Source organism: Sus scrofa, chromosome 2 (assembly GCF_000003025.6).
Source record: "Sus scrofa isolate TJ Tabasco breed Duroc chromosome 2, Sscrofa11.1, whole genome shotgun sequence".
Lineage (NCBI taxonomy): Eukaryota > Metazoa > Chordata > Mammalia > Artiodactyla > Suidae > Sus > Sus scrofa.
Window position 1 is genome coordinate 100,082,916 of NC_010444.4, and position 27,091 is coordinate 100,110,006.

Below are 27,091 nucleotides of genomic sequence, written 5' to 3' on the forward strand. Positions count from 1 at the left end.
AGCTGTAAGTCAGTAGAAGAAACTGATTTCATTTTCAAAAATTCTATATACAGATAAAGTTATAAAATGGCAAAATATAGCTCTAATATTTACCAGCACCTCTTTGAACAGGAAGTTTAAGCACTCAGTTAAATGCTAAAATAAGCCACATGCACCCTAAGAGAAATTTCAAGAGACAATTCTAAGAAGATATTTCTTCCCCACTTCACCAAATCATTATCTGATGTAAAGCAACTAGAATTGGTGTTGAGGACTTAAACAACAGTATCAGAACAAAGAAAAGAAATTTTAAATGTTAAACATGTTGTCCGGATCACAGAAAGATGAGAGCCATAGGCTTTCTTTCCTCTCTTGCTCCCTCTCTCTCTCTCCCTGTCCCTCTCCCTCCCTCCCTCTCTCTCTCACAAACCTAATTCCTGAGCTTTGAACATCCAGTGAGTCTTATTATACTTTGGAGAACTTAGTACAGAGCTTTAAACTTCAGGAACTATGAGTTCTTTAAAGCCATGGAAGATTGATTTCATGTTTTTCTTTACAGCATTTTGATGTGGACTTGGCAAGGAATGAGGTTCCTGTGCTAATTTCCTCTCGCTCTATGTAATTAGTCAGCATTTGAAATGAGGTAACAGGATATAATTGTCTACTGACCATTGCAAGCCCATTTGTTTATGACACACTTTCCCGGCTTTTAGATGTACAATATTATTACCCACCTCTTCATTTGTGTTGCTGTCTCTTTCCTCTGTTTTAATTTCTCCAGTTCTACTCCCCTCAATCCCTGCTTCCTTTGTGGGCAATGCAAGAAGGCACTTTTCCTTCCAGCTGGCAAGGCATTAAGGAGGTCTGAAGGGGGTGTACAGAGTGACTTACACACTCCCCAGAGGCCAATTACACTTGGAATCCTCCTGATCTGCCCCGATCAGGGAGTGGGGCTTCCCTCTCACAGCCTATTGTGCTAGCTCCGAGCCACCTGATCAGCCTGGTCATACCCAGTATTTAAATTAGGGCATCACCAATCCTGGACCCCATGTCAGGGCCTCTAGGTAACACTGGGGAATAAATTAACATTCTGTTGTTGTTCCAAAGCCACATGGACACCATTATTAGAAACCCATCCACAATGAAGGGGACTGTTATGAAAGTCTCAGGAAGAAAAGGGGTGAAATAGCATCATGCAATTGTGTGCCATTGCACTGGGTGTTAATGCAACAATTACTGTGTCATCTTTTTTAGGTTTGGTGAAGGGACGATAACGGTTTAACGCGGCGTCATGTTATGTGATGAGTTATGTAAGTTTACTGCAAACATTTCTTTTAGGATTGCCAAATACAAGGAAGGAAGGAAAGGAGGGAGAAAGAGAAAGAAGAAAGAGAGGAAAAAGGAAAGAAAAAAATGAGAAGGAAAAATGAAAAAAACATATATGCAAACAATTTATGTGTTAGCTTGAATTTTAATCCAAATCACTGAAAGGCTAACTTAAGTGGCCAAGCTAGTTTAGAGAAATACTTACATAACAAAACCATAACAGAAAAGGAAAGCTAATGGAAAAGAACTAATGGGCAAGTTAGCATACATCAAACAAACTGGCTGAGTAAGAATAATGTGAGAAAATATATGTTTCAAAATCAATGGCAATGTACTTTACAGAATTTTAGAAAGTGAGGAAAAGGACTTTGAATTTATTGAGGACAAATCTTGGCAGGATATCATGATAAAAATGCTTTCATTTGACAGAAAAAAAAATTGTTGAGAGTTCCTGCATTCTTTTTGTGTTTTTTTCCCCCAAAGCAATTTGTGATATTGCTACTGAAATTTTGCTGTAAGTTTCTACAATAAGTTTCAAAGTCCTTGCATTCAAAATACAAAACTATTATATACTTACATCAATCTATATATCAGCCATTTTACTTACATTGCTTTTATAACCTATTTTATACAGTGTTCTGAAATGAACATGAAAGAAGGAGGGAGTGAAATCATATCCTTTAAATAATTCAAACAGCTTTCTAAATGAGGCAATAAAAATATTTTTAGGTAGAATGTATTGTCATTGTTCTCTCTTGAGAAGCTCTGTGTATAATAATGATATAAAATAATACTCAATTACCATTTTATAAATGTATAAATCAGAAATGATTTTTTACTTGGCAATAAAAGGGCAATTCAGAGTTAATATAATTTCCAAAATTTTAGAAACATTTAAAAAAATTCTTTGCTATTTTAAAGTAAAAGTCATCAAATTTTATGCTGATTCCAAAGTATATTTTGTATCATTTTTTGAAAAAGGGAGTTTTAATTGCATAATCATCTTATTTTTTATTATCTTTCCGCATAGCTTAGATTAAGTAGAAATAGAAAATAAAACTGTGCCAATAATAAAAATAAGAGAAATGATTTCAAAAGTAGTTTAAAATGTAATTCAAATTTATGACATTTAGAGAAATTTTAAACTGTGTGAATCTTGTCAGTTTGCATTTCTGTTCCCAAAGTACATAGATATATTTTCTCACAAATTATATCTTTAAAATACTTACTTCATATATAAAGAGTTCAGATAGATGATATTAAAAATAGTGTCTCAATAGATGAACAGGCAAATATAGGAGAGGAAGTAACATAAATTAATAATAATCATGAAAATTATTTCAGCCTTACTGGTGATCACATAAACGCAGATGACATCAATCAGATATTATGACAATCAAATGTACAAAGACTTAAAAATGAAAATGCTGATGCAGGTATAGTGAATAAGCACTAAATGGTGATAATAAGTACTATATCACTGGACAATCTGTATCACTGGTCTTAAAATTTTTCGTACACTTAGCTAATTTTCTTCTTGGACTACATATTAAGGAACCAATACAAAATTCAGGCAAAAATGTAGGCATAGTAATTTTTATTACATATTATTAATAGAATAAAAATATTATTTGTGTGATGATAGGATAGTGGCTAAGGAAGTTACATTGCATTATATATAACATTACACAGCTATCAAGATCAACTGCCAAGAAGTTTTTGTGAAATAGGAAAATGCTCATAATATGATTTTAAACTTTAAATGCAAGCCTAGAAACTGGCATACAATGGAATTCCAACCCTATTTTTAAAGTAAACATCCATATGGAACATTCACTCTTAGAATTCAGCTCCCATGCTGTGAGGAAGCTCAAGCAGTCTGAGTCAAGCAGTTCTACAGAGAGTCCCCAAAAGAGAAGAACCAATAGCTACTGTTGACCAAGTCTCATGTGGCCATCCTGCCAAGATACCAGATATGTACGAAAAACCATCTCAGACCTTCCAGACAGCCCATCCACCAACTGAATAGCACCAAGTAACCTCAGACTATCACATAAGAAGTAGAAGAAACGTCCACTGAGCCCTGCCCAAATCCAAGACCCACAAAATTTTGAGATAATATCAAATGATTGTAAATATGGAAATAGATAAATGAGATAGGTAGATATGAATCTGAAGGAAATGATTGGAAGAAAATATTCTAAAACATTTATAGTTGATATCTTTGGGTAGAATGTTTATCAATAATTTTAATATTCTTTTTTTTTTTTTTTTTTGTCTTTTTTAGCTATTTCTTGGACTGCTCCCATGGCATATGGAGGTTCCCAGGCTAGGGGTGGAATCGGAGCTGTAGCCACCGGCCTAGCCGCGTCTGCAACCTACACCACAGCTCATGGCAACGCCGGATCGTTAACCCACTGAGCAAGGGCAGGGACCAAACCCGCAACCTCATGATTCCTAGTTGGATTCGTTAACCACTGCGCCACGACGGGAACTCCTAATTTTAATATTCTTTTGTGTTTACCATGTTTCCAGTGATAAATATATACATAGTACTTTTATTTGAAAATGTCATTTTTAAAAGAGAAAAATGCATTGATCATTATTGTTTAAAACAAAATACATCTTTAACAGATCATATCCACAAAAATATGACAAAGGCTTTGGATTAAATTACCTCCTTGGGAATTAAATGACCAAATTATTAAAATGTTTAAAATAAATTTTAAAAAATTAAAAAAATAAAATAAATATGCTCTTCTTCAGTATTTGCTATTTAAATAGCCTTTTACAGAATCTAGTCAAATTTGGAAAACAGTAAATGATGAATTTATACATGGGTAATGTTTAGTTCTGAGATCCTCAGTAATGATAATGAACTCACATACCACAATCTACTTTGGGGTTGGTGAACCACATCATTCATTCATCAGTTTATGGACATTTCTAGTTTTGTTCATCAATTTCATTTTAAATTCCCAGGATCTGAATTAATTGCAGGTGTCTGCTTCCAAGAGGAGTGTACCCTTTAAATCACACATGTCAGTGCATTACTTACATCATGTCACATCCTGTTATGCCTCTTCCCACTATGAAATGGCATAACATGACACGACACAAGAGAAATGTATTGACATAGTACAAAATGTCAAAAAATAAATACTAAATTTTAGCAGATAATATGGTACAGATATTTTGAGTTATCTTAATTCTTCTGAGCAACTTGTTTTCCTTATTAAAGTTGGTTCTTGAGAAAGTGGATGGCAAAATTGTTTGTACTTAATCCTGGGAAACTCAACTTAAGTTGAGAAGTTCAAAATGTTAAGTGATAACATGGCATAGGAGAAATATTTACATTTAATCAGACAGTGTTTTTAAAATATTCTACTACAAATTCAAACCATCAGAAAATTACGTAGAATTTTTTTTTTTTTTTCACCCACGTCATATATTGGTTCCCAAGGTAGGGGTCAAATTAGAGCTAGAGCTGCCAGCCACAGCCACGGCAACGCAGGGCCTGAGCCACATCTGCAAACTACACCACAGCTCATGGCAACTCGGGATCCCTGACCCACTGAGCAAAGCCAGGGATCGAACATACATCCTCATGGATACTAGTTAGATTCGTTTCCACTGCACCACAACAGGAACCCCTATAGAAATCTGATGTATAAGGTCTTTTGATGAATAAGGTCATGAGTTCATGAAATAAGAGCACTAATACAGAAGGAATAATTTTAACGGGTTGTACAACCAAGGGTCAGGATTTGCAAACCAAAATTCTAACAATGGCCTAGTGGTCAAAACAAACAAATGACAGAGGGAGGCTAGGCTAGGCTAGGCTAGCAATGGGCAGGGCAAAACATGCCTCATGCTCAGTGTTCAGCTCCAGCCAACTGTGGCCTTTTGGTAAAATGTGGGTCTAGTATCCCAGATCTTCTTGCTCTTTAGGAGAAGGTTTTCTCTGTGTGAAACATATTTATTTTTAAATGTTGTCAATTAACGGATAATTTTAAAGCATGAACAGGTTAAACAAAACGTACCTGTGTGCAAAGAGAGGTGGCCAAGAGCTACAGCACCCCCTCTGCAGTCTCAAATACTCCCAATAATCATTGAGTTCATGGATGACTTAGGGAGCTCAGCCGCTGGGAAATCAATACTGTATAAATTAGAGAGGAGCACACCTTCAAGAGCAAATTTCCATTTTTTTTTTTTAACTAGGCTAACTTTGCTCTATGATTTCAGCATTTACAAGACACCCTCAAGCCTGCTGCTAACATGGAATAGTGTTAACACAAATAAAGCTTAAACATTCCCATTGAAAAATAGAAGCTTAGTCTAAAAGGAATTTTTATAGCTACATGTTCCAAAAGGCAGTGTGAACCAGAATTCCAAGCTAAAGTTTGTAGTCACTTTCCATTGATTTCACTAAGGGACCTGAGGACAATAGACCCAGGAAAGAGAGATGGGTGGTTATTAAATTCACAAAAACTTTGAAACATAAAATTTTAATCCAGTTTTGTTACTCTCAAAAACAGCACAGTTTTGTTGGCTACAGTCAAAATGACATTTACTGATGAACTATTACTACATGTCGAGTATTAGCAAGGGCTGAACATAAACGAAAGTGAGTAAAGCTTTGTTTAATAGATAAAAGAGAGTTTTGCAAACAAATCATTTTAATAATACAGTGTGATTTCCTGCTATAAAAGAGGAAAGAACAAAGTATACCTCCCAAGAAGAGAGAGTGATCAAACCCAACTGGGCATGGAAGAATAATGTTTTGAGGAAAAGGAGACACTTGAGCAGGTCTGAGCCTAGAGACTGAAACAGTGTGGCCAGCAGAGAGAACCATGAATAATTAAATATGCATAGAGAATGGGGCTCAAGGAATTTTCGAAAGGAGAGAGCAGCAAGCTATCCCTAAGACTTTGAGCTTAATTTTTAGCAATGAAAAACTTTTGAAGGCTTTTAAGCAAAAAAGTATAAGCAGATAAAATCTTTTAGAAAAATCACTGAGAACAACATGTAGGGCTAGAAGTGGGGGAAACTCAGAGAAGGAGATGAGCTGTCTCATTTATTACTCTTGTCAATAACCTATGGAAAATCATGAAGGCTTAATATTTTTCATAAGCAAAACTGAGAAAAAATAATTCCTAGTACATATTACATAAAGTATAATAAATATAACTGTACTTTTGTTTTACATTTTTCTTTTAACTTTTTAGATCATGTATAGTGTGTCTAAACTGCTACAAAAGGGAACATTAGTAGAACTTAAGTTCATAAAGAAAATCACCAATGATTAAAATCATATAGCAATAAAAGTCTGTGTTGAGGAAGAAAAATCACAGCTTCTAATCTCAAGCTAAAATTTTTGTCAGATTCTCTTGACGCTTATTTACAGGAGAATTTATTTTTTTAAAGAAAGTTTTATTCTTTTTTTAGAGTTGGTAGAGCATAGAAGTGTTTTGGTATCTATCTCAGTCTGGGTGCCCAGAGAGCAGAGTTTGAGGGTGCATCACCTCCAACTTTATCAGGGAGAGCAACCTTGGGAGCAGGAGGAGTGACAGACAAAGAGGCATGACAGGGAGGGAGAAAAAGCCTCAACAAGGACTTGAGGACCCATTTGAAGTTGGGCACTGTTAAGTGCAACTGAGTGCTCTAACTCCTAGAAACTCTGTACCCAGCTTTTCAGAACAGCTCTTGGTAGCAAAAGGGGGAAACATTCTACCAGCTCCTACCTTCCATGGGTTTTAATCCAGGCTTAATATCACCCAATTAACTCCCTACACATTTCCCAGTTGCACATGTGTAGACCTCCAGCACCAAGGTGGTCAAGCAGTTCCGCTCACCTGACAGTCAACGCCTGCGCAGGAGGCGAGAGGCACCACGTGGGTGCTGTCAGATTGCACCTGTATGACATCAGTCAGAGCCCACTCAGAGCTGCCTGCTGCTGAGGAGGCTGGGACAAGACAGGTGAGAACAGTGGTATATGATAGTGAGTCTGACTTCAGAAACAAACTTTACCACTCGTCAAGGTCAAAGGAGAATATCCACAACTCTGCAAAAGGCTATTAAAATATTCCCCCCTTTTCCAGCCACATATCTGTGTAAGGTCAGACTTTTTTCATATAATTTAACCAAAACAGCATATCACATGTGAACAGAGAGGCAGACATGAAAATTTAGCTGTTTTCTCACTAAAGAGACTTGGAAAAATGTAAACACTATGGCACTCTTCTACCTAAATTTTGAAGGAGTTTGGAAAAATATACTTATTTTTCATAAAATGTGTTATCTTTTAACATGTATGGGTTTACGATTACTTTTTATTAATTACTAAATATTTTTAACTTCTCTATTTTAATCTCTCCTATAGTAAATATCAATAGATACAACCCACAACCCACATAAACAAAAGCTAGTCAGCATTCTCACTCCTTAGTCTTAAGGAAGTCTGACACTAAAAAGTCTGAAATTTATTTGTGTAAACCTCCAACTTCATTTTCTTTCTGTCTTTTTTTCTTTTTAGGGCCAAACCCACAGCATATGGAAGTTCCCAGGCTAGGGGTCAAATGGAACCTGCAGCTGCTGGCCTAAGGCCCAGGCTACAGCCACAATAATGTAGAATCCTTAACCCACTGAGCAAGGCCAGGGATCAGACCCACATCCTCATGGATACTAGCAGGATTCCTAAGGCCACATGCAAACTCTTCTTCCTATCTTTTCATGTCCCTGCAGGCAAAGGGTTTCTTTTTATTGCCTGAACTAAATTTTTATGGTGAGTATATTAAATACTGTTTATTTATTTATTTGGTTATCTCGTTTTTGTTTGTTTGTTCTGAGCCCAGCCCATTTTATTAAGTTCTACATTAATTCTAAATTTTTCAGAGTTCCCATCATGGTGCAGCAGAAACAAACCCAACTAGAAACCATGAGGTTTTGGGTTGGATACCTGGCATCGATGAGTGGGTTAAGGATCCAGCATTGCCACAAGCTGTGGTGTAAGTTGCAGATGCGGCTGGGATCTGGCGTTGCTGTAGTATAGGTTGGCAGCTACAGCTCCTCCAATTAGACTCCTAGACTGGAAACCTCCATAAGCCATGGTGTGGTCCTAAAAAGACAATCAATCAATCAATCAATAATTTTTTCAATAATTCTTCTGCTTTTTAGGTATTCAGTGACATCACCAGAAAATAATGAAAACTGAATTTCCTTTCTAAACTAGAGCTCCATTCCTATTTATTTGTGTCATTGGTTACTACTTCCCAAACAATATTAAGTAATAGGGTGGCAATCATTTTCATCTTACTCCTGATTTTATTCAGAATCTCTCCAGTGTTTCTCCACAAAATAAGATGGTGACAGTTGCTATTGCAAACACTTCACGATCTTTTTTTTTTTTTTGGTCTTTTGCCTTTTGTCTTTTTAGGGCCATACCTGCTGCATATGGAAGTTCCCAGGCTAGGAGTCAAATGGGAGCTGCAGTTGCTGGCCTACGCCACAGCAATAGCAAGGTAGGATCTGAGCCACATCTGTGACCTATACCACAGTTCACAGAAACGCCAGATCTTTAACCCACTGAGCAAGGACAGGGATCGAAACTAGAGTCCTCATCGATACTAGTCAGGTTCATTAACTGCTAAGCCATGATGGGAACTCCCTTCAAAATCTTAACAAAATATGCTTCTGGAGGCAAAAGGGGGAATTTTTCTACCAACTCCTACCTTCCATGGATTTAATAAGAATTGACCAGGAGGAGTTCCCATCATGGCTCAGTGGCTAACGAATCCCACTAGGAACCATGAGGTGGTGGGTTTGATCCCTGGCCTCGCTCAGTGGGTTAAGGACCTGGTGTTGCCGTGAGCTGTGGTGTACATCGCAGACATGGCTCGGATCCTGTGTTGCTGTGGCTCTGGCTGATTTGACCCCTAGCCTGGGAACCTCCATATGCTGCAGGTATGGCCTTAGAAAAGACAAAAAGACAAAAAAAAAAAAAAAAAAAGAATTGCCCAGGAGAGCTATTAGATTTAACTAGATTCTTTTGAGGTTTGGTAAACAGAATAATGGCTCCAAAGATGTCCATATCCTAATTCCCAAAACCGGTTATTATGTTACCTTACACAGTGAAATGTACTTTGCAGATGTGATTAAAGTAGGGGCCTTGATTTGGGGAAATTATCCCAGATTTTCCAGGTAGCCTGCATGTAATCACAGGGTCCATACAAGAGGAAAGCAAGAGGGTCAGAGTCAGCAAAGATGTGATGACACAAATTGGAAGAATGAGGAAGGGGACATGAGCCAAGGAATGCATGTGGCCTCTAGAAGCTGGAAAGGCTTAAAGATGTATTCTTCCCTAGAGCCTCCGTAAGGAGTACAGCCCTGTCAGCACTTTGATTTTAGGGCTGCTGCTCTCCCAAACTGTAGGGTGATAAAGGTGTGTTGTTTCAAGACATTGAGTCTGTGGTAATGTGCCACAAAAACAATAGGAAATTGATATATTAGGCATCACTAATAATGATCATACTACTTTTATTTATGACATAATGTTCAAATTAATATATGAAATCATAATGACTTTTTTATTTGAGGATGAGAAACTAGTTTGGGTTATGGTGTTCTATTATTTAAATATTCTCCCATTTTAATTTTCTGATATTTATTTAGTATATTTGCATCTATGTAGGTGTTACAGTAACAAGATTAATCCCTAGGTTTCACTGTAGTACTAACTTTGTCACACTTTATTATCAAAGTTTACTAGCTTCATAAAATTACTTGAGAAATGTTCCCTTTTTAAGCTCTCAATCAACACATACACTATGGGAATTTTTAATAAGCGAAACTTTGAGCACACAAAAGTTAAAACTTAAATTTACTTCTTAATTCTTTTACAAATTGTAGGTCTACTTAATTTTTCTACCTCTTTTCAAACCAATTGTGATACCTTATGCCTTGTTAGGAACTTTCCTATTTCACTGAGTTTTTTAATTTATTAAAAAATAGCATAGAATGATGTGCAAAATTTTCTTAAAATGTTTAAACCTTTCCATTTACTGATACATCTCCCCCTTAAAAACTATAAATGTCTACATTTAATTTTCCCTTTACTTGTCCTTGTTTAGATATGCTAGAAGTTCTTCTATTAGTTATTCTACCCTTTTTACTGTTTTCTAAAAAAATAAATAAATAAATCTATGATTAAATCATATTTTTTCTCTTGAGTTTATGTTTGCTTTGTTGTTTCTCTTCCAACCTTTTTGATTAAATATTAATTGATTTTCATCCTTTCTTGTTTAATAAACAAGGAACTCCAGGCTATAAATTTGCCTTCAAATCATGACTGGAAATACCACAGAGGTTTTAATTTAGAAAGTTTTTCATATCTCTCTAAATATGCTATCTAGTCTGAAATGCTACTTTAATCCAAGAGCTCTTTGGCAAAATGCTTTATTTTGCTTTTAATATCCAACTGGTGTGAATTTTTTGTTTAGACATGCAATTAAGTTTTCATTTTATTGCAATGCCATTAAAAAACATACTTACATAGTTTCCACTCCTTGCTTTTAATTACAATTTTGAGGGTGTATGTTTGGCTTATGATCACTTTTTGTAAATGTTTCTGAGGCATTTGCAAAGAAAATATTGTTTCTATAAAATACAAAGTTTTTATATAGATACATCTATATTTTATAAATTTTTTAGTATATACACATGCCATATATAGTGCATGTAAAAATATACATATAGATATCATTATTGTTAATTACATTTTAAAGTCCTCTCAATCCTTACTTTTTAACTTTTGATCTGTCAAAGACTAAGAATAGTATGTGATAAAGCATCCCATTAAAATTGTTTCTGTCAGTCTCTCCATGTATTTCTAACAGTCTATGCTACATAAACTTTGATATATCTTTATATTTATACATAATGTTTCATGACTGTTATAACTTTATTGTGGACATTAGCTTTTATTATTGTAAAAATATCACATTGCATGCTTTTTATCCATGAATTCCATTTTGTATTAAAGTTATATTGCTTCCTCAGAGTTTTTTTGTTTATTTGTTTGGGTTTTTTTGTTGTTGTTGTTTGGTAAGTCTGATGTATAGTAAAAATAAATGTCCTTATAGTTAATCTTCTCTTTCATGTTGTTTTAGATTCATTCCAAAAAGATTTGGGTAAGTCTATAGCCAGCCTAAACTTTTTTAGAAGTAACATAATGTTCCTGCTAATATTTCTGATAATTTTGCTGTATTTTTAGAATATAATAATTTCACCAATAGATGTGTGGTAAAAATTAGTATTTCTCAGTACTTTGTGAGATATTTCTATTTTTTTTAAATCACATAGTTTGCAATTGAATCTTCTTCTGTTATATCTTTGCTTATTACTTTTGTCCGTCTACTCTTCTCACTTCTTATGTATGTAGACTAGATCATATAGCTCTGTCCATGTTACTAAATTTTTATTATTTTCAATTATTTATACTTTTCCTGAAATTGCCATATTTTATCACATCTATTTTTTATTTTACTAATTTGATTTTCTTCCTGTCAATTTTTTATAGCTTGTTTCCTTTGATGTTACTAATCTAACAGTTGCTAATTTTGCGTCTCAATTTTGTTTTATTGTCATAATTGCTTATTAAAATCTAATGAATGTATTTTGAATCTCATTAGAAACATGTTTCAGGAATTTTATAAAATTTGTCCACGTTTCTGAACACAGACATGCTATAGAGAACATATCCTCTGAATTCCAATTCTACAGGGCAGTTCCCTGCTTTTGATCTCAAGTAACTGCCCATTATATTACTGCCTCAGGCAGTAATCCATTCAATACCAGCCTTCTAAGGGAAGGAGCCCCATGCTGTGGTCTCATGCATGATGTGGCCATTCTTCCCACAGCTTGACTTAATTTTTTAGAACTCTGAAAGTTGAAAAAGAATATACTGGGCAGAGTTGAGAATATTCATGATACCAGACCAAGACAATAAAATGGTCAAAGGAATGGAGATAATATTTGACCAAGATGACATATGGAATACATGCATTTTTTCCCCTCATAGCTAAAGTTATTGAAATGATAGAAACTGTACGTTCAAATTACATTAATGCACATCAGTGGAAAAAGCAGAGCATCACTAGTAGACTACTATATTTCAAGACTTATTGGAAAACATACCATAATCAATCACATAAGCAAAAAGGGAAAGCAAAACCCCAGTAAGAAAGGTACACAGAAAATCATTAGGTTCATCATTACCCACTGCCCAAAATAGTCAGCAGAGGTATTTTCCTGGAAGCTGCATCTAATACAATAAATACCAAATATTAGGTCTGGAAAGGCAAAGTTTTGGCAGAGAGCTAGCAAAGCCAGGAAGAATAGGAATCTCTAATTCCTAGAAGAACCTGCACACCACATACAATAGTATGTAGGTCTCTATCCTAGAGTCACCAGAAGCAATCTATAGATTGTAAATAAGAGTATTTAAACACAAAGATGAGGAGAAAAATAATAATCATCAAACATTTGAAGAATCAATCAGCATGATAAAGACAAGGAAATCATCAAATAAAGAATTAAGAGCTGGAGTTCCCATCATGGCTCAGCAGCTAACAAACCCAACTAGCATCCACGAGGACAAGGGTTAGATCCCTGGCCTCACTGAGTGGGTTAATGATCCAGCATTGCCATGAGCTGTGGTGTAGGTCACAGACATGGCTCAGATTCTGTGTTTCTGTGGCTCTGGCGTAGGTTGGCAGCTACAGCTCCAATCAGACCCCTACCCTGGGAGTCTCCATATGTCTTGGGTGTGGCCCTAAAACAACAACAAAAAAAGACAAAAAAATTAAAATAGAAAAAGAATTATGAGCTAAGAATTTAAAGTTTGCCTAGGAAAGGAAACAAATATTTCAAATATATATATACTTGATATATTTAGAGAACTTCCAAGGGATATTTCCTAAACAAAAAAGGAAACAATGATCTTAGAAATTTTAAATGATTGTCAAAAAATTAGGTAGAAATTTTGAAGCTAAAGTGAATAAAAATATGGATAAAGAATCAACTCACAGGAGTTCCCGTGTGGCACAGTGGAAATGACTCTGACTAGTATCCATGAGGATGTGAGTTCAATCCCTGGCCTTGCACAGTGGGTCAGGGATCTGGCATTGCTGTGAGCTGTGGTATAGGTTGAAGATGCAGCTTGAATCCCACACTGCTGTGGCTGTGGTGTAGGCCAGCAGTTGCAGCTCTGATTCAACCCCTAGCCTAAGAACTTCCATATTCCATGGGTGCAGCTCTGAAAAGAAAAGAAAGAAAAGAAGAAAAGAAAAGAAATGAATTCACGAACTGAATGAGGAACCTGAAAGATCTTTTCAAAACGAGGTACGAAAGAACAAAGTAATGATAACACTGTACAAAAAATATATAAAAGACATATCGATAGTAGAATTATAAATTCCAACATCCATTACATTAGATTTACAAAAATATATAAAAGACATATCGATAGTAGAATTATAAATTCCAACATCCATTACATTAGATTTACATTAGAATTACAGAAAGAATGAAGGAAAGATAATGATCAAGAAAATTACAGAAGAAAATTTCCCAGAGGTTAAAAAAAAAAAAAATGTATAACTTTGGGCATAACTAGGGCTCAACAGAACTAAAGAAAAAAAGGTATTCATAAAGATAAATCACAGTAGAGCTTCAGAAGTCTAAAAAAAAGAGAAAATCCTAAGTTTTTCATGGAGAAGTAAAAAATTCCCTATAAAGGAATAAGACAGTGTATTTGTATCAAACTTTTCAGCAAAAACTTACTCTAGAGGACAATGGAAAAATGCTGTCAGAGAAGCAGAAGGACATTTTCTTAAGTCTATTTCTTGACCCAGCTAAAGTTTTAATCAATTATAAAGGAAACAATAATGGCATATTCAGAAAAGCAAAGACTCCAACATTCTACCACCTTTATGTCCTTTCTAAAAATAGCATCTGAGAATGTTCTGTTTTATGTCAATGAAAATCTCAGTGAAACAGATTATAAAATGACCCAAAATGTTTCAAGAAGTAATGGAAAAGCTGAACAAAATAATTACTGTCAAAATTTTTAAGTTTATGACCCAAATGGTACCAAACCCAGATGATTTTATGGAAATTCATCATAAACACTCTCTAGAACAAAAAATCCCCATGAACATAAAAAAATAGGGAATGTGGAAGTTTGCATAATATATTCTTCAAGGCTACCAAAATTCTGATAGCAAAAATCAGAAAAGGATAAGACAAAGTAAAATTTTAGTCTGTCTGCCTTATATACATTTAAGATATTATTAACAAATGAATCCCATAATCCAGCCACAAAATAAAATATTATTATCAAACAGACTATCATAGAATCAAAAGGTTGATGTAACCCTAGGAAATTTATTATAGTAATTCAGTATAAGAAGTAGATTAAAGGAAAATATAACCTCAGTGGATACCAAGAATTTTTAATAAAATGCAACTCCCATTACTGATGCTTCTGCTACTCTGAATCTTATCATTCCCAATGAAAATTATAGTCCATTTTTATTGGTCCATCACCTACCATGACCCCCACTTACAGAGGAAAGCCACTACTGATTCTCTAAAGAATTTTGTTAATCCTTCATCAATGTACTTCTCCATGCCTCATTAAAGAGAATGTTTTCTGGACCTTCTTGAGAAACAATTAAAGAATAAGAGGGTTATACACACTGCAACATTTTTAACTACCCAGTTATTTTTATCCCTTCCTCTATACAGTGTCAAAGAATTTCTGGTATCTCAACTGTATTTAATGCAAGCCACCACAAAGGACAGATTTCAAGGATCAGAGTAAGCTTTTAGAAACATGTCCTGCTACATTGCCTATTTTTAAGTCCTAGGTGCTTTGCTTTGTGGTTATTTGTTACCATCCTATGCCTAGAAGCAAAACTATATTGAGAAATCTGGACATCTCCTTACTCTTATACATTTACATTTCCTATTCTAAACATTAGAATACTATCTTGTACACACCAAATGTTAATAAGCTTTTTTGTATTCACATTAATAAATAAAAAAAGTTTGATCTACAGCTCAAACAACATAGAAACTAAACTTTTTAAAGAGTTTTAGGACTTCCCTTGTGGCTCACAACATAACTACTCAACGTTGCTTCTACAGTGGCTGTGGCTGGAGAGCTTCCATATGCTGCGGGTGCAGTCACTTGTTTAAAAATAAAGTAAAAAATAAAAGAGTTTTAAGAAAAGAAATAAATAAATATTCTAATTAAAACATTTTATGTATTCAACTTTATTTTAACCCAATGAGCAAAGGGAGAGGCATCTGTTTTTCTCATTCAGTTATATTTTTAAGACCTGAGTCAACATTTTTGCTGTACTTGGGACCTTCCCATTTTCCAACAAACTAAGCTCTTTATCAATGAACTAGGTGCTCAGAAAGAACCATAACATATAGAAATATAGAGTAAAACCCTAGACACCTGGAAAAGCTAATGCCTTGTTCCTCAATAGCTACACTTGTGAGTGGTGTAGCTGCCACTGCAGAAAAGTACATTTTCCACTACCAGAAAAAATGAATCAGATTTCCCCAGTACCCATCTGGGTAGAGTAACTCATCTGAGGCTTTCTGGTAAAAATTAACAAACTCAATAGTACTCCAGTGGCCTAGAATCCTTAATGAATAAGCCCAAACACTTCACCTAATTCTGAGAGGACACATCAGCACTATGGGGAAAAAAGAAGCCCATAATTACTTAGCTTTTTATTTAAATCATGTTACAAATTGTTTAGTCTCTCCTTTTACAGTCATGAGTGTAGACATTTTTATTCCCGAACGTATCTTGGTTTTATGGACATCACATGCCCTGACACATGTTGTGGAGGTAGGGAAGAACAGTTATTTAAAAACCATCCCTGTGTCCAATGGCTCAAGTTCTAAGTAAGCCATGAGTCTTCACTGTGGTGCAGCCAACTTCTATGTGGCCACCCACACAGTTCTAGTCGATCAAATGACAAGGAAAAATTAAAATAAGCATGTGAATGAGTTAGAGCTCAGCAGACATCACTGAGTATTTAGAGTCATTTTAGGAACTGCCCTTATCTTCAGAAAATTCGGCTTGCACTTTCGCTCCTACAATCTCATTTTTTTTCAACTTAGTTTTGAAGTCACAGGGAGAATCTGATTCATATCATTAATGTCTCTTTGTTCTTGGTTCTACTGCTTTCACAAAAATGCTGCGGGCAGTTCACTAGAATGACTAATTTACTGGAGAAGTTATCAGAGTCCATTCAGTTGCAACTGTAAAATAATTCAAGTAAGACAATGGTGCCTGCTAGCACTCCATGAGGAAGGTTTGTCTGTGAACCTATTTGATTCACCCCAGCATATTCATCCACGAAGTTAAAAATCTCATCTAGAATGCCTGTTCTTTATCAATTTGTCATTCCTGTCATAAATTAAGAAACGAAAATAGGAGAGTTTTTTTTTTAAGGTAAAACAAAGTCAAAACATTTTTTTACATCACTCAATTGAATTTCACATCACAAAATTTAAATATTTTAAATACTGTTAATAATATAATATTTAGAAGAAAAGTTGCCTTCCCTTAGTTTTGAAAGTTTTTATTGTATTGCTCTGGTAGGCATAGACTATTCAAGAATCCATGTATATACACTGAGTTCGCCATTTCTAATTTTTTAAAAATGTCATTCATCTTAACTATAATAAGAAATACCAATAAAATGAGACTTTGAATGTAAATTACAGAAAATGTCATTTTTGCTGTTGCTAAAATAGAGTCAAGTCACCCAGATGCATGTACTCCCAATGGTTCTATTAGATAAATTACACATCACAGTAACTCACGCTATATCCATTGGGGTTTTCTTCTAGTACTGAATCCTCAAACACTTTACAACTAATGCTACCCATACTGAAATATGGAAAGTTTAATCTTTAAATAGCCATTTAATTTCAGGATTGTTTTCCTACAGTACTAGAGGTGAAGGACTAGAACCAGATTATTGTAAATAGTAGCAGTAGTTATCAAAACACTAAAACTTTGAGTATCCATATTTCCAGAAAACTGCTGCTCAAAATTCAATGAAGTAAACAGAAAATAAAAGACTAGAATGCAGACAGACAAATACAACAGAAGAATATAAAGACTAGAAATGTGAAAGAATGCAATGTTTCCTATCTCAAAGCTTTTTGTCATATTTATGTTGTCCCTTCCCTTAGTATAATAGGAGCCATGTATATAGGATTGGGACAGATTAAACAGAAACCTTGGAAAGGGCTCAGAAATGTCAGCCCAAAGTAAAAAAATATATATGCTTCTGTAAAAAGCCCTCATGCCCTGGTTCAGTCCCCAAGTTCAAATTCAGCTCTTCTTTTCCACCTCACAAATTCTTTGTAAAGATATTGAACTATTTTAAATTCCCTAAACATGACAGGCCTCCTCAGATCTCCTTGTCTTTAGGAATAATGTTTCCTCTTCCCTGCTTCTATAAATTCCTATTTGACTACGTTTTAGCCCAAATATAACTTCCTCTGGGAATCTTTCTCTTACTGCCCCAGAAAACCTAGATACTCTTTCCTTTATGTTCCTACCATGTGTTATACAAGGTACATTATTAGAAATGTTCTCGTTTTACTCATTTTCCCATAATTGTGTGCATATTTTCCTCCCCACTAAGCACTTTTTTGAGAAGAATTATATAGGATTCATTTTTATATTCCTAAAATTTATTATAGTGCCTGGCACACTGTGGATGATCAATAGTTTTTTAAGAATAAAATGAGGGAATTAAAATAACAACATTATGAATTCTGCCTGAAATTCCATGAAAAAATGTTTTGAAGTGGGAAATAAGAAAGTATATATATATAAATGGGCCTTTTATGCATACTTCTAAGTGAGAACTTCAAAATGGCAACTCTAGAAATAATAGGAGTTGTCATGGAACCAACTTCAAGACACGGAGATAATATGCATATAGAAAGAAAGAGGACTCAATACTGACCCATTTGAGCTCTACTTTTTACAAATTGGATATGCAAGTAAAGGAGAAAGATTCATCTGCAAAGGTAGGAATGGAGCCAGGACAGTGTCCTGAAAGCCAAGTGAAGAGTCCCTCGTGAGGGAGGGAATGGTCACCTCAGTGAAATCCTGCTAAGAAGGAGAGCAAAATTAGCACATGAAAATGTCCTTTGGGTTGGACAATAAGGAGGTTTTGGGGAACCTTGACAAGAGTGATTTGTTTTCAGTGGTAGGATAAAAACTCAATTAGAGTAGGAATTAAACATGAGGAAGTGCAGCCAGCACCTGCAGTTAAATAGTTTGAGAAGTTTTGTTGAGAAAGATAAGAGAGAAATGGGAAGGGGCTAGCTGAAAGGAATGACAAGGCGAGAAGGAATTGTTCTTAGCATGGAATATATGCATGATCCAGCAGAGAGGAGACGACTGAGTTATCCCTTCTCTCCTCTTTGTCAAAAGATAAGGCTCTAAGCATTTGGAAGAAGGGGTCCAGAGCTCAAGCAGAGATCTTGGCCATTTATCAGAAGACGTTCCTTCTATTCGTAAAACGGGAAGGAGGAGTAGGTGGGTGTGGAAACTACAAGATTCCTAGAAGTGGTGGCAGCAAGATGATGGCTAATTTCATCCCAAAGCTCAGAGACATCACATTGTTTAGATCATGCTGAAAGGATACAGTTTCCATCTCTGTCAGTCAAGGTAAGCGATGTTTTACCGGGGTAAAAGACAGTCGAAAAATCCCAAAGGCTAGCAATAACAAAATGAGTTTTTCCTGAGTACTATTGTGGGTATCGCTAGTCATCTGTAGCTTGGCTCCACTTTGCCCTTTATTTGGAACTTTGCTGACTGTCTTGCAGAGGAAAGGAAGACAGGCAAACTATGCCCTGACTCTTAAAACTTCTTCCAGAAGCAACATGACAAATTTCTGCTAATATTCCCTTGGCAAAACCACATCAATGGCCAGGCCTACATTAAACAAGGCAAAGATATACGAAGATACTAAAGAGAAAGCTACAGAACATGGGTGAAGAATGATGCAATCCATAGGTTTTATAGACCATTTCTATCTTCCAGTTTAAAAAAAAAAAAATCAGAGGTAAAGCGAATGTCCCAGTTAGGGATTTTTTTTTTTAATTCTATAACCACCTGTTCTCCACATCCACGCTAATTACACTAAAATAACTAGTATATTTAAGAACATTCACTAGGCTATTGCCACCTCTTAAACTATCATTCTAGCTGTAACTTTAGTTCCTCTATGGTAGATGGTAACAAGCGATTTCTGCCATTTATGCATTAAGTATTTACCACGTGCTAGCTTCCTGTGTGCTAGTTATACCAGAATTATTAAGACCCACCCCTGCCATAAACAAAGCTGTTATATTTTCCATATGATAAATGTGTAAAATATATGCCTTACAATAATTTTCATGTGGCTAAATATCTTACTTCAAGAAAACTCTAAGAAACACATATGAAATCTGGATGTTGACTTCTAAATCATGTATTTTACAACCATTAAATGGATATTCTCTTGAAGAAGGTTAAGAAATACTTATGCAAAAGTTTACCCTTTGAAATTGTGCCTGAATTGTGCTATTTTTATTCAAAACATTTTATTTATTCATAGCCAGCAGAAAAAAAATTTTAACTTTATTAATTAAGTAAATTATTGCATAGGATGGATTCATTGAGGAAACATTCTGCTAAGGTTCAAAATGCAGACAGATACTTTTAACTTGTAGAATTCAATGACAGATAAGGGAAAGAAAGAAAGGTTGAACTATCTCATCTCTACATGAAAAAATCTAAGGCTTCCATAAGCTTTCCATAAATTAAAACACCCTCACTGCTAACTGACCAGCATAGTAATAGGATAGCAGAAAAATTTTCTAGCAAATATAGTTTAGCCTTTAAACAAAGTTCTTCATGCTATTTCCCTATATTTAAAATGATTCCTATCCAGAGCATATTGCTACTTTGTATTCCTCTTGATATTTTCATTTAAAAGAGAGCCGCTGTGCAAAATAATGTCCTTGTCTGTCCCTTCCTCATACAAACCTCCAATCAAATTTAATAAAGCTAGTTTGATACAATGCCAGCCTACACTTGGTTTACCCTTGGTCGACTTTAATAGGGTCAAAAATATTTTCGCATTGGCAGTGTACGCATTAATCATTTTTCCAGAGGATTTAGAAAATTGGAAGAGACAAGGCCAAGCAAAATTTTAAATTAATTGGGCCTACCCCAGCCTTCCAGGGTCACCTTGTGGCAGTTGTCCCACATTTTCCAGGTCATGGAGTTCCTGTGTTTCCTACAGCTGCCACGAGGAGAGATCCATGCTGTGGGCACACAAAGGTGAAAGAATTTCTCTCAGAAAGTGCGAATTTTCCTACGGCAACCACAACAATTGCAGTTTCCAGATTGTCGCCAGACACTAACCACTTAAATAATGCATGCTCGGCTGACGCCTCCACTTGTGCATTTTCTAATCGAGTAGTCAGGAAAATTTGCAAACACTCTGTCATTTACCATAAATCCGCTGCCTACTTATAACCACAGAGTAATTAATTTTAGGACTGCTCAGCATTATTAATTTCAGCCAGAAAAATTTGTTTTCAGAATTGTTATGTCCCCCATTTTTGCCTCCATCAATATGCATCGAAAAAAGTTGAAATAATTTTCTTACCAGGGAAGGTTTATTCAGAATAATGTTCCCAAGAGTCTATGTGATAGCAGTAATGGATCTACAGTTTGGGTTCTAACCTATACTCATCTACTCACTCACACTGTCTGGCTGATTCACCAGAAAATGGTGACAACATAAACTAAAGGCTCTCATGACCATATGCTGCAGTAGTCTTTAAAGCCTTAATATGCGATGGGCAACCACTTCATGTTTGGTCCGTTTAATATAGATAGGGTAGAAGTTCCTGTCGTGGCGCAGTGGTTAACGAATCCGATTAGGAACCATGAGGTTGCAGGTTCGATCCCTGCCCTTGCTCAGTGGGTTAATGATCCGGCGTTGCCATGAGCTGTGGTGTAGGCTGCAGACACGGCTCAGATACTGCATTGCTGTGGCTCTGGCGTAGGCTGGCAGCTACAGCTCCGATTGGACCCCTAGCCTGGAAACCTCCATATGCCGTGGGAGTGGCCCAAGAAATGGCAAAAATATATAGATAGATAGATAGATAGATAGATAGATAGATAGATAGATAGATAGGGTAGCGATGAGCTCCACACTCTGTACAGAAAATCATTTGTATCCTTTGAGAAAAATAGCAAATGCTGGATCCAAGCTGTATCTATGACCTACACTGCAGCTTGGGGCAAGCAACACCAGATCCTTAACCCACTGAGTGAGGCCAGGGATCAAAACCACATCCTTATTCTCATGGTTACCAGTGGGGTTCCTTTTTTTTCTTTTCTTTTTTTTTTTTTAAGGCTGCGCCCACAACATATGGAAGTTTCCAGGCTACGGGTCGAATTTGAGCTATAGCTACCAGCCTGCATCACAGCCACAGCAGTGCAAGATCTAAGCCACATCTGAGATCTATACCATAGCTCATGGCAATGCCAGATCCTTTACCCCTCTGAGCAGGGCCAGGGATCGAACCTCCATCCTCATAGATATTAGCCAGGTTCGTTACCACTGAGCCACAACAGGTACTACCACTAGTGGGGTTAACTCACTGAACCACAATGGGAACTCCACAAGTATTTCTCACTTGTTTAAATGATTTTAGCATCTGATAGAAAAAGAGAATAAGAAGCTTGACCAAGGGTAAAAATAACTTGTAGTGGAGTACACAGTTATGAAAATCTCGGCAGTCACATGTATATCTAACACACACAGAATGAAAACTGAGCATTAAATATGGTGCATTTTTTTCTTAGTAAAACTAAATCTGGCACTCTCTTATTCAATATTAGTGTTCTGCCTAAGCAGCTGCATGGCATGTCACAAGGCTGTCCATATTATAAATACATAATGAGCATGAGAAAATTGGTATATCTTTGTTTGACTAATAACCAGATTCCTCCCTATCTGTAGCAGGAACCCAGAGCCAGCGCAAGTATTGGCACTTTAATTGCCATGGAAGATTTCGTTTACACTTTCCACTGCATGAGTGATCAAGAAAAAAATGAAGGGAAAGTAAACTAACATCTAGAGAGATAAACATGACTCACTGGGAAATCAGACATGGTTAAGTAAATTCCAGGATGTTTGTGGTTATCTGGGTCTAAACACTGCTGATAATTCTGACTGCTCTTGTTTTTAACCATTTTTCCTCTGGGCGCTTCTTAGCCCAAGTGCATCCTTATAATGACCTTCAACCTTTTGATTATGAACAGTCTGATTGTTAGATAGCAAGGGAGAGATGTCATTCAGCATTAATGAAATCACTAGTAGATTGCAAAATGCTCTCAACAAGACCATGATCTAGAGAAAAACTAAGATTTTAAGAGCAGGGTTGAGAAAACCTGACATTGTTACCATCTTTGTACTGTACTTTATTTTGAAAATACAGTAGGGTCATTGTGAGACGATGTTGCTACTGTTATAGTGAAAATAGAAATTCCTAAAAAGGATCAAGTCACAGACACATAAAAAAGATGATAAGCATAGAAAAAATATGTCAGAAGGGGAATTACGTTTAGCAAAATCAGCCTCTTGAACTTGGGAACCTTGAAATATTTGACACACACTCTTGTTCAGAGCTGGGAAGTAAGAGCCTAAAACCTTGCACCGAGTGTGAGGTCCAGGCTCAGCAGGATCTTCATCATTGGGGAACCTGTTAGGAACACAGATGCTCCAGCCCTATCCTGACCTACCTACTCAATCAGAATCACCCTTTAACAAGATCTAGAGATTCAAGGGCACAATAAGTCTGAGAAGCACTGGTCTAAAACATAACTGAGGAAGGGAAAGAAATTTTGCAGATATTACACAAATTGTTGCTGAGAATGAGCTTTCCACCTCTATTTCAAGGTAACTAATTGCATTCTAGGTCCACAGTTCTTCCCCCCCCCCCAAGTTTTCCATATATAAAAACAATGTTACTCCAAACACAGACACAGTTAGCACATTTTCAATTTCACATCAAGCGTGGGCCCACTTGAAAGAAGAGAAGCACTAGATACTTAAAAATCAAGCAAGGAGAAAATAACTAACATCTCTTTAGTGCTATTAAGTTTTCTGGGGTTATATCACATGGACTTTCTTAACTCTTCTGATCCAGCCTCTTGTTTAGAGTAATTAATTTGACAATCGTGGCTTTGGAGTTATAAAATTTTATCTTCTTGGTTACAAGGCAAAGCCCTGAATCCTCCTAAACTGGTGAAACAAAATCTACTCAGTTCTGAAGTCTGCAGGGCTATGATAAAGGTTCATGAAAAAAAAAAATTAATCACCATGATAAATAATTCAAACATTATGTAACTAATCTAGAAAAAGAATAGAGTTCAACCCCATTAATTAGTCGTTACAAACTACTGACTTGTACTAAACACCAGTGGTGTTTCTTGCGTAAAATATTAGGGAGTTAAAACCAGGATATGTAGTTAGAATATGGGACTTCAAAACACATGATTTTTTGATGGAAATACTTGTTATTAAATTGAGCCACCACTGAGCTGTTATGCTGCTCAATATTACTCTTCTCTATTAAATCAAATATTTAAACTTTAATTCATGATATTTTGTTGAAAGAAGCACCGTGCTGATCCTCACTATATTTTGACAGCAAACTGAATTCTTGTTCACAAGTATAGGATTTGTTTAGCTCCAGGCATCTGTGTTTGGATTACAAGAATGCTGATTGGTTCCTTGCCAGGGGCACCCAAAGGTCAAACTGTCCTTTTAAAAGTCTCTCACTCTCTCTCTTTCTCTCTCCTTCCTTTGTCTCATTAATCAGAGTTAACAGATAGAGGAAAAGGCAATCATTTAATTCTTTTTCAAGGATATTTTTAAAAGCAGAACTCAGCGTTGGTGTGAGGTCAAGTCGATGTGAGTACAGATCACACTGGCACACTTCTGACAGGTGACCTGAAACCTTTCAAACTGACATCTGTCACAGAGACAGACACAAGTTTTCTAGCCTGAGAGCTTGTTTTCCTGACATTTCATTTTTCATCAGATTTTGAGAGAAGGGAAAAAAGATGAACTTGAAAAAGTCTTGCCAGGGGCAGAAAATAAGATCAGGTTTTCTGCAGCTGCCTGACTCACCTTTAAAGGTTAGAGGTCTAGCAAAAGTGAACAAAAAAGATCTCAGTTTGATGCTATTGGATAAAAAGGACATGTTATTACTTTAGAAACATTTTTGAGACTTGCATAACCATTAGGCAGCATTACAGAAGAAATGGAATCAGAGTGAGATTACACATCCATTTTAAACCCCAATTTTAGAGTTTAGTCATGGAGTAAATCAAATCCAACCTCACCTATTCATCTGGCACAAAAGATGAAATCTACAGGTGCATGAATTTTCTTTCTCATGAATTGAATAATTTCCTGCTCCTATGATATTGAAATGGCCAGTGAAATTTAGGTTAAGGTATTAAAATTCTTACTTTGGATGAGAGGGATTGCTGCATTAAAATAGTCACATGGTTTATCTGGACTGAAAAACATTAAGAAAACATGCTACTGAATGATAGAGAAAAAAATCAGAAGTTCAAAGACAGTTGGGTTATATAGTCTTGGCTCAACTTAAAATGTGATCCTGGGCAAGTGACATTTCTGTTGCAATTTTTTATCACCTATAAAATGGGAGAAATCGTTATCTGGTGGAATTCTGGTGAGGATGAAATAGGAGACTGTATTTGCACACTACTAAATATAAAACAGTGCATCAATGAGTGGAAACTACAATGTGCTCATCTTTTTTATCCTAGAATTTAATATAGTACTTGACATGAAGTTAGCATTCAAAAAGTAGTTCTTGATTTTAGATGAAAGGTAAAGTATTTTTCAACTGAGTCCAGGAAGTTTTTCTATGAGCAACTGCGTGGTTGAAGTTTGGGAAATGTATTCCTATAGATCATCTCCAGAAGTGGATATAAGGGCAATAACTTAGGAATTCTCTAAGAGATTGAGCACATACTAGACCATGTAAGTCCAAAGAACCTGGCAAATCAAACTTATTTGGACAGAATTATCCATATTTTATAAAATAATGGCTCACTTATTGCAAACTGACCAGCATTCCCTTGAGTATCAAATGAGTTTTCCACCATAACATTGATCATAGTATAGAATGTGAGAGGTACAGAATTTACTAAGTAATGGGAGCTAGATAGCCTGGATCAGGCCAACTAAGTGTAAGAAATCTAGCTTACTTTGATAAGTACACCATTAAAACAGTCTTAAAATGCTCTTTATGTATCCTTCTGATAAACCCTCCTCCATAAAGACAGAACACGGCAGAATTTGACTTGCACATTTATGATACTTCATACATAGTGCTTATTATCAAACTGTTAAGTGGAAAATGCATGACAAGGTTAAGACCTACAGGTTTGAAAGTTTGGGTGTGACATAACTTTTGTAGGTAAATTGGGATCCAGAGCTTAATATTCTACCAATAATTCTTCCTTTTAATCTTATTTTCTTTTACCTTTTAAATGAACTACAGTTAATTTACAATGTTGTGTTAGTTTCAGGTGTAGGGAAAAGTGATTCAGTTTTACATATAATTCTTTTCAGAATCTTCTCCATTACAGGCTATGACAAGATACTGAATAGAGTTCCCTGTGTTATACAGTAGGTCCTTGTTTGTTTTTTATATAGTAGTGTGCATATGTTAAGCCCAAACTCCTAATTTAGCCCCCCAATCCCGACTATCCCCTTGGTAACCATAAGTTTGTTTTCTACATCTGTGAGTCTATTTCTGTTTTGTAAACAAGTTCATTAGTATCTCTTTTTTTAGACTTCACATGTAAGCGATACCATATTTGTCTTGCTCTGTCTGAGAGAAATACACATACAGACACCATATCTTCTTTATTCATTCATTTGTTGATGGGTACTTAGATTGCCTCTACATCTTGGCTATTGTAAATATTGCTATATTGCTGCTATGACATTGCAATGGGTGAATATTTTCCCTTTTTTGGGAGGGGGCGGTTTAGGGCTGTACCCGTAGCATGTGGAGATTCCCAGGCAAAGGGTTGAATCGGAGCTATAGCTGCCATATCCAAGCCGTTTATATGACTCACACCACAGCTCATGACAACACTGGATCCCCAACCCACTGAGCAAGGCCAGGGATTGAACCTGCATCCTCAATGATATTAGTTGGATTCGTTTCTGCTGAGCCAATGGGAACTCCATTTTTTGAATTAGAATTTTATCCAGATATATGCTCAGAAGTGGAATTGCAAGATCATATAATAACTCTATTTTCAGTTTTTTAAGGACCCTCCATACTGTTCTCCATAGCAGCTGCTTCAATTTATAGTCCCACCAACAGCGTAGAAAGGTACCTTTTTTTCCACACTCTCTCCAGCATTTAGTATCTGTAGATTTTAATGATGGCCATTCTGACTGGTGTAAGGTGATATTGTAGTTTTGATTTACACTTCTTTAATAATCAGCAATATTAAGCATCTTTTTATGTGCCTATTGGCCATCTGTATGTATACTTTGGAGAAATGTCTATTTCGATCCTCTGCCCATTTTTTGATTGGGTTATTTCCTGG

General features: G+C 35.8%; 1 long non-coding RNA gene across 1 annotated transcript in view; it reads right to left on the reverse strand.

Moving 5' to 3' along the window:
* LOC106509500 overlaps positions 15,578–27,091 on the reverse strand; it is a 65,814-nt gene continuing 54,300 nt past the window's right edge. The window contains exon 4 of the long non-coding RNA XR_002341824.1: positions 15,578–20,730. This is a non-coding gene — a long non-coding RNA (uncharacterized LOC106509500). The remainder of the gene's footprint in view (positions 20,731–27,091) is intronic.